Genomic DNA, 13,958 nt, shown 5'->3' on the forward strand with positions numbered 1-13,958 from the left:
AGTCTTTCATCTTTTAGAGCTGTGAAATCACAAACCTGGGTGTTTACATGTTCTTTTAGAAACTGTAACTGGTAAGATATGAACTATTACATTCTGAAGTTAGAGTAAGGCACAGAGCTGATACCCACTTGGAGGAGAGCAGACCCACTCCCTACAATCCTTCAGGCTTTCTTTCTCACGAGAAGTTCAACTGTTTCACGGTGAAAACAAAGGAGCAATTGAGAATTCATTGGTATCAGCAGCGTATATATGCTCGAGCTTCTGAAAGTGCTTCACTTTCTGAATTAATTAATTAATTAATTAATTCAAAACTTCAAACAATTGCTGAGCTGTGTGAGTTTTTTTTTTTTTTTTTCCAGCTTGGTATGGTAAGTTTTGCAGCTGAGTTTCAAGCCCCTAATTTTAAGGACCTCTTGAATGCGTTTGCTTATTGAACACCTCAAGCCTAAGTCTTAAACCTCTTCAGAGTCAACCCCAAATCAGACATCTCTCAACTTCCATGCTATGGTATATGGCGCATTGTTAGCACAGGCTCTCAAAACTGAGTTCTTGGTTAAGACTCTGTGTTTCTTCCACCCTTTTGTTAATTTTAATTCCTTAGCTTGTTTTCAATGCCTCTTTTTTCATTCTTAATATCAACCCCCATCTACACCTTCATCTTCTGTTGATCAGTTCATCCCACCAGCTTTCTTTTACATATTTGTCTTATCTTTCAGATTAAACTCCCTAGAGATCCTTTAGCACTGTCCACAACATTGCTCAGCCATGTCAGTGGTGTGCCATTTCCCAGGTTAAATGACTAAGTCTTTGACTTGGTCTTGAAGGCTTCCTCTTCCCATGATCCTATCTACTTTCATATTCTTTATTCATCTCTGTTCCCACGAGACAGGCCCACTGGGTGTGCTGGGATGCTCCCATTCTCCTTAGCCCTGAGTCCTTGCTTTTGACTTCCTCATAACGCATCTTGGATTCCTTCTCTTGTCTTTCCAATTCCTACCATTCGTGTGCCACTTCTTCACTAAAATTTTGTGACTCTGAGCTATAGAGAAGATGCCTCTCTCTAGACCCCGCTGAGTTCATGACCTCATTCAACCTTTGGCGTACAGATGAAGCCCCTTTGTACTTTTCATTGTGAATACTTTCTCTATATGCCTCACCAATTTACCGATGGTATTAATCTTGTTGTATGCCCATCAACTGATATCTATTAATCGGTGCAATTAATTATAAGTCTGAACTGAATCCCTTCTCCTCCCCTGAGTCAGCTCAGTTCCTCTTTTACTGCCTCCAAAGTCCACTCTATCTGTTCCAATCCAACTCTTTATTTTATGTCAGGCCACGCTCTTTCCCAAGCCTTGGCCCCAGGCCCCATCCACCCTAGTTTACCCTATGTTCTGCAAGCAGATTAATAGTTTCACAATATTTCAGGAAGGTGCTTTCCAGCTAAAGTTCCAATGTAGTCCTTTACATTCCTTAAAACAAACAATAAGCAATCAGCAAACCCAAACAAACAAAAACAAAACAAAATTAAAAGTAAAATAAGCAGCACCCCAGGGATTCCATAGCATATTTTAACCCGATACAGCTAGTAAGTTGCTGGTTTTACTTCCTCCTCACATGAGACACCTGCCCCAGTCAAATCAGCTTCTGCTGTGAAACAGCTCAGTTTTCTGTTTCTGGAACTTTGACCTGGTTGTCCCAGCCCCCACCTTTTGCTACAGTATCTTTTGCGTTCTTTGCTCCCCAGGAAACTACAGACACTTTTAAAACCCAGCTTAAATCCTCCACCTTGCCCAAAAGCATCCCCACAATACCCATGTCAGCTCGTACCCTAGTCATCACATGGAAACAAGTTCGATTTCTCCCCGATCTAAACTTCAGCACTCATTCCTCAGGTCTCACAGGGTCAAACCCTGTTTGCTCCAGACACGCCAGGAAGAATCCCAGCTTTAGCACAACAGGCCAACGTAAGAAAGCCTACCAGCACCCCAGCGGCAGAGGCAGGTGGAACTCCATGAGTTTAAAACCCTCCTGGTCTACAGAGTAAGTTCTAGGACATCCAGGGCTATACAGAGAAACCATCTCAAAACAAAACAAGAAAGAAGGAAGGAAGGGAGGGAGGGAGGGAGGGAGGGAGGGAGGGAGAGAGAGAGAGAGAGAGAGAGAGAGAGAGAGAGGAGAAAGAAAACCTAAAAATGGAAGGAAAGAAAAGAATTTCCTTGAACTTTGAAGGAAACAGAGATATGATACCAGAAGAAAGTTGAAATCAACTCCCCCCCCATTAAGATTATCATGTAAAGTGAAATCCCACAAACGTGGAGCCTGAACACACTAACTAAAGACCTTCTAGAACTACACTCTGGACATTTTTTGGAGCTTTTCTGCTTGAAAAATTAAAGGTAGATGTTGTAAAAGCCACTGGCATTTGGGGAACAAGTCCGTTCATTCATTCTCTCTCCAGGTAAGCGGGTGACTTATGTGAACACCGTTGGACTGCACAGTCTACTGTAAAGTCCTAAGGAAGCCCTGAGCTGGTACAGTGAACAGTGGGAGTAGGAGTAGGTGGGCCTTATTGCCAGTTTGGAATAACACACACCCGGCCCCATCAAACGCTTTGAGTAGAAATAATGGTACTGGTTGAAATTCTGTGCTCATGAGGATAAAAATCAGTCCCTTGAGTGTATGTGAGCTTCCCATACTCCCCTACCATAAAGGAAATGGATTAGTATTCGTTCTCAGACCAGCTTTTCTTGCCAGACCCTAGCATCTGTACTAGCCCAGAGAAACAGCATTCAGAGACAAGGAGAGAGTGGAGAAATCAGAATCAGCAGTTTTCCTAGCTACTTCCAGTGCCTCTTGGTAAATCCCACTGACCAGAGATCGCACTGAGTGTCAGTGCTTGCCACCACTTCAAAGAAAGTTCTGTTCTGATGAATATTTGGGGGCCATAGGCCAAGGCAAGTCACAGGCCAGCACTTTAAAGCTGAGTCTTTGATGAACCCTCCTTTAATCCCTTATCATGGGCTGATTCTCATTTTGCACCTTATCCTCTGGATCTCCACTGTGCTGACTTTTCTTTGAAGTCAGCAGTAGACATGTGGGTAGAAGGACCCCAGGAAACACACACGACTGTGAAACTGGCTGTAATTGTCTCTCTACTTTGTACTGTGTTTTGAATTTCTGGATGTCTCCACGCAGCCAACCTTGTACTCTTCAGATGTCCCATTAAGCATCAGTTTCTGACTTCTGGATAAACAAGGGTGTTTTAAAGTCAAACAAAATTATTTACTGCAATAAGTAATCATAAAAAGGCAAATGTATTGATATGGAATGTTGTTCAGCAGGTGTAAAGCAGAGAAAAAAAAAAACGCTACAACATAAAACGCCCTATGTAAAAGCCTAAAAAGTCTAGAAGGATAGATGCTGAGGTACATACTATAATTATATCTATGGGGAAGGAGTGTGTGTGTGTTCAACTTTGTATTATTTGCTTATCTTTATTTTCCAATTTGTATTAGATGAATATGCATTCATTACCCTTGCTATAAAGAAGAAAGTTAATTTTTAAAATAGTCACATAAAGACAAGCAAAGTAATCTTCCATTAATAATGAGCTTATTTCTTATGAATGACAGTTCTGAATGTTTCGGGCTGATAAATGGTGCACCATTTTTTCCCCTAACTAATCTTCTCATAACATTCCCCAACTTATTTGACTCTGGGAATTTAAAAACAAGCTCAGCTAGCATCTGGGGAAGTCATTAATTACCGTATTCATTACCGAGGGTGGATTGTGTGGTTATGACGGGGAGATGGAACATAAGCTGAGGAAACATTTCGGTCTTTAAGTCAGAGAGACCTGCTTTGAATTCCAAAGCTCTGTTGCTATTGAGTTGCACATGATCAAGTAGCTTTCACGAGAGTGGAAGTTGGTGGATGTGAGAAGCATCACACTTGTTTCTTGGTGTATGTGCAGTTCTGTAGACAGGTTTTCAGCATGGGATGGCCCAGAAGGATGGGGCACGCGACTAGCAGAGCCACCCCCCCCCATGTGCTTCTCTTCTGTTGCATCCCATCTGTGTTTTCGTTCGTCCTTGTTCTGCCCTCCTCTTTGCTTTCCATGCTGCTCTGCAGGCACAGATTCCCTCCTTGGAGGAGAAAGGCAGGGCAGAGCATCAGGGACTGGGGCAGGGGGATGGAGTAAGTGTTTAATGGAAGCAGCACGGGGCAAGCAGAAATGGGATGTGGGCCGATGGGACACACTGGAGCAGAGATCCGTCTGACCAATATTTAAAGCACACTGGATTAAGGAGACCCAAACATTTCAGCAGAGAGTTTGGGGAGCAGTACTTTCCAAGCCTGACAAAAAGACTTTGAAACACTTCTGTGTAGGATCTGTTCTTGATCAATTACATCAGTTTTGGGGGTGAATCCAGAATTTTTAAGGTTTCTTTGCTAGCTCTAATATGCAGCAGATAAAACAAGTAATAAACAGAGAAACAGGGGCCAGAAGAGTGAATGTCAGAAACTAAAGATGTCTTGTATTTCTCAATGCAGATATTTTTTAGGAAAGGGCAACACACATTGAGTGGTAACTTCTGCTGAGTTCCTAGGAACCTCACCTGGGTCTCATGCCCAAATCCTCTCCCACTGGCCTTCCACACTTACTCCACCGACTTAAGTCTCCACCCCCCTCCTGACCAGACCCTACCAATGATGCAGTTTGCCCTGGGTGTTCAAAAGGTACAGCAAGAAAATGCCTTTTTCCTGCCCTCCATTATCTCTCCTCGTTCTGAGTTCCAAGCAGGGATGCAGCTCAATGGCCAAGTGTTTGCCTAGTGAGTGTGAAGATCAGGGCTGTAACTCCAATATCATACAAAAGCAGGGGGCAATCACTGGTCTACCTTTGAGTGCCAATAGTTCCATGTCTCATGATCTCCTTATTCATGCTGTCCAACAATACCAATGTTGCATCGATTAAACATAGGATTTGGGGCACTACAAATAATACATATTTTAATGTTTATGTGAGAACATTTCCTAGATGCCAGTTTTCTGTCTTGTATGTATACTAACTTGAAAAGCAACTCCCCCACACACTTGTCACATGCTCCTGGGGCAAGTGTCAGAGACAGAGGAAGCCTGAGATCAGTACAGTGCCCTAGCAGCAAATGAACACAGTGCACGGCACTGCAGGACTTCCTCTTAGCAATTTTTCAAACCTGATTCCTACTTAGCAGGTCATCGATGCTTCCCAAAAGAATGAAGAATAAATTCTTGGTAATTTCAAAGCAAATATGGGCGATTCTTGTTATTGATGGGCTTTCTGACGTATAAAGCCAATACTGAATTTGTGTATGGTAAATCATAGGACTTTGAGGAAATAGCCAGCCGAGCCTCTGGCAATGCACTGACCCACTAAACTTGCTCTGTGTTTCTGTTTAAGGACCTCACTGACTATATACTATTGACCTCTGACATGGCACTAACAGCCCGCACAAATTACCCTTAGTTATAGTCTATTTGTTTGGCTCAGTGACTACACGTGTGAACGGACAGTCACACACTCTTTTCTTTCCCACATGTCCAGGAAACGCTTCAAAAGAGCCTGGGCTGTTGATTTGGGTGTCGAAAGTAAATTTTAGTGCCAAGGCAAATTATCAAACACAGGGTCCACAAATAGTGAGGTTATTTATAATTTGGGAAACATCTGTGAAAATCAACAAAATGAGTGAAACAAAAACAAACAAATATTAGGATACCCAATACTTATTTCTCAATCACTATTACATTTTAAAACATTCTGTCATGGTCATTATTACATTTAAAAGACATTCTGTCATGGCTGGAGAGATGGTTCAGTGGTTAAGAGCACAGGCTGCTCTTCCAGAGAACCTGGATTCAATTCCCAGCACCCACATGGCAGCTCACAACTGTCTTTAACTCTAATTCCCCACACAGATATAGCATGTATGGTGCTTCCATAAGCAAACACCAATGCACATGAAATAAATAAATAAATAAAAATCTTTCTGTCATTGTGAATTAGATTAAGCAGACCAGGTATCTGTTTATAGCATCCCTCTCTAGTCTGTGGCAATTTTTTTTTCACTGTCTATTCCTGTTCTGTATTGAAGACGGATTTAGGGAATTGCACAGGAGCAAAAAAACGTGTTCAGTCTGTTCTTTCCTAATTGCTCTAAGCCTTCTGATAGCTGGTTCCAAACAACATTTTGACTTTAGTATCTTAAAATAACTGAATAAAAGTATCCAAACCAGGTCAGAGATATGTGAGGACAGCCAGCAACAGATGCTTCCTGTAAAGACCTTAGACCGCTCATTTATGACTAGACCTTTGGTTATAAATATGGCCTATATTAACAGACACTAAGCCTGATGTTCCTATCAGGCATCTTCAGTAAATTAAAAAAAAATCTCCTTTGACAACATTCCGAAGACATTGGCAACTCCATTCCTCTTCTTCCTCCCTCTGTCATTGGCCCTCAACTAATGTAAAGGCATAGCTGTAACCCTTAGAAAGAACACAGGGAACACAGGGAAATGTGAAGTGATCACCCTTCAAAGGCAGCAATATGCAAACGAGAGTCTGGGGTACCATTCCAGAAAAGAAAACAACCATACTGTTAATAAAAAACAAACAGCCTTTATTACAAACATTCTGGATTCCTTCACAATCCACTCCACTTTTAATGAAGAAAATCCCTGCCCCCAAATCGCTCTTGTGTTGCGTTGACTGAAGAAAGATGGGGTGTGGTGGACTAAATTAATCTGCATGCTGCTTTATCACTTAACTCAAACTCTCCTATGAACCACTGCTTACTCTCCAGACCAAGCACTCTAAAGCTAAGACTTCATTAGTCAGCAGTGAGAAAAGTCATCACTGGGGTAAGAGATGGTGTGGATTCATGGGTATTGTGCTTACCAGCCATGCCCAAGGTCCTGGCTTCAATCCCCAGCACCAGTGTGTTGCTCCATGCCCGTAATCTCAGAACACAACATGAGGACTAGACGTTCAAGTTCATCATCAGTTGCACAGCAAGTTCAAGGACAGCCTGGGATGCACAAGATTCGAGAAAGACCGACTCTGGCTACACAACTCTTCCAACTCCATGGGAGATCCATGGAAAGCCTTTGTACACAGCGGAATGACTCTGTACATCTGTGCTCTCAATAAACAGGTCTATTTTTGGTGCCCTGGCTTGCAGAGTAATTAATTTGTAGCTATATTTCACATACAGATGCTCCCTGACTTACAATGGGAATGCATCCTGATAAACTCATCAGACGTGGAAAATATAATTAAGTAGCAAACACATTTAATACACGCATCCTACTCAACATCATAGCTGAGTAGCACTCAAACTTAAGACCTCAAGGCTACAATCATATACTTGACTACGAACTCACTGTGCCATTCAGACTACACTAACCGAGAAAAGACCAAACTTCAAAGTATAATTTCCAAAGGATGCTTAATCCTTTTATATCACCCCGAAGGAAAGAGAAAAAAGTAAATCAAATAAATGGTCGTAAGTTAGAACTACTCTGCCCACACTGCCTAATTCACGCCCAGTGCATAGGATGCTTATTCATTGCTGTGACCAAAATACCAGGCAGAAATTACTGAAGCGACAGGACTTGTTTCAATTCTGTTTTCGAGGGCTCAGTCCAGTGCAGAAGGCATGGTGGAGACACTCAGCATGTATCATGGTGCAGCAGAAGCCAAGAGAAGGGGATGGGCATTCTGACTTTCTTCTTTCTGCACCTTTTATTTTTTTCTGGGAGCCTATCCCATGTGATGGAGCAGTCCGCATTCCAGGCAAGTCTACTTCAGTTTCTCCTCACTGGAAACACCTGCCAGCATATACCCAGAGATGTGCCTCAACCTCCCTAATGACTCTAAACGCAGTGACGTTGATAGCGAAGACTGGTCATATCAATTCGGATATGAACACATGAACATGCTTACATGAACATGCACACAGGAACGAGCTTATATATAGCAAACCTGGAATCCATTCACCGTCAGACTTATAGACAGAAATTAGAGGGACTTCAAAGGCATTGAAATGTAATCAACATAATAACAACAGAAGCCAACATTCACCAAACACTTAATTTCATGCTAAGCACATTTGTAAATACTTTGAAGTTTGTTTTCATTTAAATTTTTATGGTATATATATCTTGCTGTCATTTTGAGGTATAAACATTTTGGATAAATTAGTTGTAGGCCAGATCACACCTCTGGTAAATGGGAAAATGGACCAGACATACCAAGGACCCACAGTCGATACTCAAATAGTGGATATTGCATATTAATGTTAAATATTAATTGCAATTAAATATTGGATATTTAAAGTAGCCATGCACAGAAGGGCTATATGTCCAAGGAGGGCTACTAAGATGAATTGAGATGGATTGTTAGTTTAACTTGAAGCTGATGTTTTTCATACGCCACCATTCTGCCCCAAGTCCAGATAACATGAAAGAATCTCAAGAGCCTCAGAAAGAGAGGAAGAAAATCCCACCTATGCTACCTAGCAAGCCCTGTCTTCTTAGACACTCAAGTGAGTTTAATTTCTCCCAATATGCGTGTCGTTAGGCGTAGCTCTTCTCCTCACTTGGCCCTGGATTTCAGAATCTTCTATTTTAACCATTCTGCAAGAGTAGTCTATAGTTGGTTGTCCCCGAATAAGTGAGATTCTTCAGGCTTATCTCATAGTCCATTTCAATGAATGGGCTCGCAGCCAAGTGAGGGATAGCAGTAATTTCCCCCTAGAGATTCCTTCAAAATTCACAACCAGAAACATGTGCTGATAATAAAAGAAACCGGTGCAATGGTGTAACTGTTAACTTCAAGTGCCGCCGGTGAGGTTAAAAACAGCTCTTTCTTCTTCAGGCGGAATAGGCATTCTCAGTTCTCGAAGACAGCTGGCAAAAATCTATTAAGGGCAATACCGTGATTTAAACAATATACCCCTTAAAATAAGTTATCAAGTTTGCTGTTACTTGTAGCGATAATGAATAATAATGTTCCTTTTTGTAAAAGCTGAAGCTGTGAAAGGTCATGAAAAGGCTGCACTGTTGCCTTGGTAACATGTGGGGTGTTACCCAAGCTCCTAGACCCACCCATGTTTCTCGTGTTTAAACAGGTAATTTTGAATCACGTGTTGGTCAAAGATGACCAACAGACTTCCATGATATGCAATGACTGAGAGGAGCTCAAGGCAGTGTGCCCTTGCGTCAGTTTTTTTTTGCTAGGGGGTGGTACAAAAAGAGGTCAAGCTAGGTCAGGACGCTTCTGGAACGCTGTCAAATGGTAAAAGGGCTCTTCCCTAGTGAGCGCTATTAAACCGCGTATCTATTAATAGCCCAAGAACTGCGGTGACAGAAGACTGTTTAGCTCCACACAATCATATTTTTAGTAAGTAAATAGACTTTTTCTATTATAGAAAACCCAGGGGATTATACTAAATGATTTGCCTTCTCCGAAAGGTTTTCTCCACCGGAATAATGGACAGACTCTGAAACTTTTCATTTTATTTCAGCAAAAGTTTTGAGTGCCACCATTGACCCAATACTAGTTGGCACTGAGTGAACCTTGGCAGGTACACAGTTGCAATCTTCAAGCTCAGAGGACTGTAAACTTCCATCTTAATTAAGACTATTTCCTTCAAACAGCCTGTAAAGTGAATTTCTCTAATACACTGTCATCTAGCTAGCTGTGAAGGTTTTTTTTTTTTTTTAATTCTCTAATTGACCCAGCACTCAAGTGACATGAAAATCCCTACTTTATATGACACCTAAGGCTAGATGTTTGCAATGTACTCTCGGAAACAAGATAAGTGTTGATGTATATGAACGAGGAACTGGAATTGGCATTTTATGAGTGAGGCAGACAGAGATAGAGGACTGTGGTTGTTAAAAGCAGTCAGTTTAACTACATAAGGGTGTCCCAAATCAGAACTCAGGGCTTAGTTAAAAGAGAGCAGAAATAACCTTGAGAATCATGGGCAGAGCAACCTAGCGCTGAGGAAGGAAACCTAGGCTGGTTGAGACCTTGATCCCAGAAACTGGCAGATCTTCTCCAAGTTGAAGGTTAGCTGAGAACTTTCCCCACAACTGGAAAACTGGGGAATAGAGACACGCATGAATATATGGAAATTGTTTCTTCATTGACTCAAGTTTAGCTGAGGAGGGAGAATTAACAAGGCATATGAAGTAATAGGGAGGAGAGGTAGCTACAAGCAAAGGAGGTGCACTGACCATAGATGGGCTAAACCTTGGAGCCTTCGCAGGTAGTGCAGAACTAAGAAACCCGACTTCCATAAACAGGCCAATAGGAAACTGAAAACACCTCTTCACTGCCTGGCTTTGTGTACCAGGAGTCCTGAAGAATCAGCCAATGTGGTCCAGTTGGCGTGGGACATCAAGCTAAAGCACCAGAGAATGCTTTTGTATATTCTATTAACTGTATGGTATGGATCTTGTTAGTTGTTGGAAACATCATGATGAAGAAGGTCAAAATCATGAAATTTACATTTATGTTAGTAAGGCACAAACCACACTTTGTACAGCTGGCACCTCTGGGGGAAATATGTAGGGTACTTTGGGACTGAAGAAAGTCTTGCCTGGTATAGTATTTATGATATCTAAGAAGTAACTCAGAATGAATTTCAAGGTGACCCAAATAAGGTAAAAGCATGGATAAGAACACTTAGAGCAATGCTGTGAGTCCCACCACCCTGTGCAATAAAAACTAGTCCATGGTGGGTACTCCAAAAAGATCTTTTGTTCTCAATTAACTTATAGCAAATGGTACCCACTTGTTTGTAAACTAAAATCCACATATGCATAAAGTAATGTCAAATAGGAAATGACTTTTACATGCTCATTTAGTTGAAGAGACATTATCTGAAAACTTTTAACTTTTAAATATAATTAGATTTTTGTTTATTAAATAAGGCAAAATGGATTCCCCCCCCTTCTTCAAGATTTTAAAATTCATAGATGGATTGGCAGTTAGCTGAGAGACTGGCAAGATCTTGGCTTTCTGTGCTGGAGTACAGAGAAACTGTTCCTCCCCATGAAGAACCCCTTCTCCATGTTAAATGTTTGCCATTTATATAAATGGGGCTCAGAGAGATTGCATCATACCTGTCCGGTGGCACGGAATACTGTTTTAGACAGATTGGAAGTGATCAGTGGTGGAGGAAGCTCCCCACGGAGAGCAACAGAAAAAAGCACGCCTAGGAGTGAGCAGAGAGCAGCCGAAAGTGAGGACCAGCAGCTCCTTAACTGGGGAAAAGGTTATGAGGTGAGGAGCGGCTAGACTCAGTCACTCAGGACAGAGAAGCAGCAGAAACTCACTGGCTGGAACTGGGAAATGAGGAGGGAGTGAAGTCCTCAAGGGACCAGGCTGGGAGCAAGGATGGGAACAGAGGTCAAAGGCAGATCAGCTAGCACAGGGCTGACTGGATGTGGAGCCATGGAGTCAATGACCCTGGTCCCAGGGAGTACCAGGCTGCAGGGAGGCTGAGGCCTGCCCTTAGGTCCCAGATGGAATATTGCCACAATGTCAACTTTCCATTTCTCTTCGATGTCTTTGTGTCATTACCCTAGCTGGTGTGTAGTATTCCAAGTTTGACAACAGTTACTTTGAAAATTGACAAATTTATTAAACTGGCTTTCAAGATTTAGCTTGTGTCATTTCTTTTCAGCAAATTATCAGGGCCTTGTTCCGGAATATTATCTACACTGTTTCCCGAAATTCACAGTTGTGTTCACGACTATGTGTATATTACATTATTAGAGTCAATGAAATATGACTAAAATAAATTTCTCAGTCACACATATTGTTGCTATTTTGATACTTGGATTTCAATTAACAGAATTGTTAATTGCTCTATACATGTGTTTGTGGAATGATGAGCTCATTTAGCTTCAGAATAGCAAAGGTACCAAAAGCATCCAAATATAATCTAAATAAATTCATTATGCCAGAAAATTAAGTCAAAGGACTTAACAGATCTTGGGGAAAATGATGTGGGAAGTCCTTTTGTATATGTGTTGCTTTTATTGGTTAATATAAAAAGAAGCTGTTTCAGCCAGTGGCTAAACAGAATAGAGCTAGGCAGGAAAACTAAACTGAATTCTGGGAGAAAGACAGTGGAGTCAGGGAGAAGCCATGTAGCTGCCAGAGGAAAAAGACACGAGCCACCAGCTAAAAGCTTGCCTGTAGGCCACAAGCCTCATGGTAAAATATAAAATAATAGAAATGGGTTAATTTAAGATGTAAGAGTTAGCTAGAAATATGCATAAGCTAATAGGCCAAGCAGTGATTTAATCACCACAGTTTCTGTGTGGTTATGTCGAGTCTGGGCAGCCGGGACTGAACGAGCAGCCTCCCATAACAGGGACAATGTTTGTAAGTAATGACTTGATCATCAGTCTGATTATAAGTTTTTGAAAATTTGAGAGATCTGTAAGAATTCCTTTGACTCTAACTAGAGGGCAATTTTTTCAATGAGAACTGTGTGATGTTCTACACAGTGGGAATCTGGTCTGAGGACTGAGACTCACTAACTCCTTGGAAAGGGTACAAACAACAGCAAGTGCTCAGAGGTGCCAGGGACCAAGACACCCAAGCGCAGGGTTTGCTGACAGCTGCACATGGGACCTAGGGAATGAAAGGGACCTAGGGATATAATCTCCTCTGTCCATGGCCCACACACACTGCCGTAGGGCCAGCACCGCAAAGATCAACAGAGGCAGCAAAACATTGCAAAGGTTCTTCTCACACATCCAGACAGCCAGGGAAGGGAAAGAAAGATGGCACAGAGATGGAGTTTGGACCCCTAGACCAGGCAGAAAGCATCCCCACCCAGGCCCAGACAGCAGGTATATCCCAGGCTCTGTGGCCTTATTCTGGTTAGTGACACCCCCAAGGGATAGGACATCATAGATAGGTCTTCTTCATCTTCTTTTTATATAATTTACCTTTTGATATTTTTATTGTTAATTAAAAATTTTTATTTCTATCTTACTTTTTCTTTCCCCATATATGTGTGTGATACAAAATTTTAGTCTGCTTCTCTTTTCCTCTTTCTTTCACTTCTACTATTCACTTATTTAGTATCTAATTTGTAGGCCAGCTTTGTCCTGCACTGTTTTATCTTCCTTTTTGCAATTCTGAAGGTGTTAGGGGAAAACACTATAATAAGGCACAGGCAATGGCTTTCTAGAAAGAACTTTAGTAGCTCAAGAAAGAATTCCAAGAAGCTACAGATGGGATTACATGATATCAAGAAAACATCTGTCTGACAAAGGAAACATTGGGTGGAAACAATTTATAACACAGAGGAAAAGCTTTGCCAAATACACATTTGACAGAGATTGACATCTTAAAATATAAAGAACTCAACAAAATGACAACAAAATTAAACAATCTAATAAGTAGTGGATATATGGAAGAGAGACAGTTCTCACAAAGTAAAGTACAAATGGCCAATAAACATATAAAATCCTTATATCATAGCCATCAAGGAGATCCAGTTCGAAAGTACATTGAGATCCCATCTCCTCCCTTCAGGACGGCTATTGTTAAGAAAACGAATGGCAACAGATGCAGAAGAAAGAGAATTCTTCTCCAGTACTGGTGGGATGTACATCAGCACAGGCACAGTGACAATGATCATGCATGCTCCTCAAATACTGAAAAAGAAGTACTACCCAGAACAGCTATGCCAGCCCTTGAAATGCATCCTGAGGAATCTCACTCAGCACTCGGCTTTGATACCTGCACACCCGCGCTGGCTGCAGGGCCATTCGCAATAGCCGATACAGAATCAGCCTAGGTTTCCATCAACAGAGGACTGGATAAAGAAACACAATGGGGTTTATTCAGCCTCAAAGAAGAAGGAAACGGTGGTGTT

General features: G+C 41.6%; 1 protein-coding gene across 3 annotated transcripts in view; it reads right to left on the reverse strand.

The window, feature by feature from the left end:
• Mme (membrane metalloendopeptidase) overlaps positions 1-13,958 on the reverse strand; it is an 81,131-nt gene that overhangs the window by 51,395 nt on the left and 15,778 nt on the right. The gene's annotated exons all lie outside the window — the stretch shown is intronic.

The sequence above is a fragment of the Chionomys nivalis genome, chromosome 24 (assembly GCF_950005125.1).
Source record: "Chionomys nivalis chromosome 24, mChiNiv1.1, whole genome shotgun sequence".
Classification (NCBI taxonomy): domain Eukaryota; kingdom Metazoa; phylum Chordata; class Mammalia; order Rodentia; family Cricetidae; genus Chionomys; species Chionomys nivalis.